Genomic DNA, 1,992 nt, shown 5'->3' on the forward strand with positions numbered 1-1,992 from the left:
CTTAATGTTAACTATAATATCCGTAGTTAGTGGATTAGCTATTAAGTTTAGAAACCGCATAATTAGAATGTACTCTCCGGATTTACCGGATATTTTATCACTGAATAATAAGTAAACATTATAATCATAAATTTAGTTATAAAAACATATTGTACGGAACATTAGGGAACCATTAGGTCCCTAAGTTCCATTTAAGTTGGGGGGTGTTAAGAACCCCTGGCTATATTAGTTAGTATATATATATAATAGTGTATAAGATAGTATTGTACGACGGCGACTGTCTGAAATTGCTGCGACAGCAATTCCAGGCAAGCGCTGGCTACAGGCACGGCTCGTATAGCATCGAGTGCAGTGGCATTTCAGAGCAGTAGACGGAACCTTGTGATTCGCGCCAGAGCATTATTATTGTCAGACCATTTTATTTCATTAAATGTATTGTAAGTTTTTCTTTTCAAGTAATATAGAAAGTAACCTATAGTTCGAAAGTGTTCGTTGTTTTATTTGTGCACGAACCTCCAAGGAGATTCGTAACACCCCCAAACCCCCTCCCCATAAATTGTGGTGGACTGATTTAGATTCTGCATACGCTAAACAATACTTCTGGCTCCGCCTATGAATTGCTACATCTACTGTTACAGCTCATAACATCCATACCAATGATGATATGCCTTTAGAGCGAATGGTGTTGAAAGTAATATTACAAATAAAATTAATGTTTGTTTTTGAAAAAGTTACTCATTCTAAAGGTAATAAATTAGTAAATTCTGAAAGCCATTTATTGCAAATTTTATTCAAGGATTATAATAATAATAAAAATTTAAATTGTTGACAATATTTTCATCAGTTTATTTTTTTAATGGATTAAATACACTTTTTTGGAGGGGGGGGAGGGCCAAAGCCACCCGTGGTTATTCCAAGTTTAATATAAAGTGTGTAGTGCCGAAAAAAATAAATATATTTTAGCGTCTGATGTCTATAACGATTTAAATAATTGGCGACAGTGTAAATATTATCTACCTACATGCCTCGACACGTCGCCGTCGCGGTCGGTTAGTAATATATATTATTATGGTAGTTTGGAGCACATATTTTAATGTGTGCACCGAAGTACCGAACCTATTTTTTGTCATGTCACGATGTCACGTCGTTCGTCGAAACAATAACACTGTACATTATCCATTAATTGCGTCAGTGTGCTCTCAAGTCAACTATACCTAATAACTACTAAGTACTTAAGTAGGTACATAATTTTGGTATGCACCTATAAAAAAATTAATATTTTTACCATCTACATATATAGGTTTCTTGTGTATCACCTTAGGTGAACTTTACGAGCTACCACTGATAATATGTACCTGTATTGTACCTATACCTATAAATAGGTACCTAAGTATTATATTATATCATATTATACCTGTCTATTGAAAAAGCGCATTGTGTTTAATTATTTTGTTTCCTGCTATTGTGTAGTATAATAATATAATAACGACCTACCAAGTCAATGGTAATATTTTACGAACATATCGATTTTAAAAATATACGGTTTGTAGCTGTGGCGTTATTTGGTGAGCGGTGTCGCCGATTTGTCTACGTCTGATTTTAAATTCAATTCGACAATATAATTTTATGACCATTTTTATCGTTTTGTGAAAATATTACCCATGTGGATAATTTGCTTGTGGCGGGCAATGGACGTGTGTGTGTGTGTGTATGGTGTACTATTTCATAAAGCAATCTGCAAAACATTTATAGGTATCGTTGAAAATTAAAATGTTGCGAATTATTATTGAGTAAAAAAAATTTTTGATAGCTACTCATTTAATATTTCGTGTGATACTTATTGTATTTCGATTCCCTGTATACGTACGTATATTGTCTTTTAAATTTATAACTGTTTGTGTTTTGACCTAAAATATAAACCTACTGGCACTAAGATCAGGAAGCATAAATTATCTACTACCACTGATAATGTATTATGTATTATTAATATTT

The sequence above is a fragment of the Acyrthosiphon pisum genome, chromosome A2 (genome assembly GCF_005508785.2).
Source record: "Acyrthosiphon pisum isolate AL4f chromosome A2, pea_aphid_22Mar2018_4r6ur, whole genome shotgun sequence".
NCBI lineage: Eukaryota > Metazoa > Arthropoda > Insecta > Hemiptera > Aphididae > Acyrthosiphon > Acyrthosiphon pisum.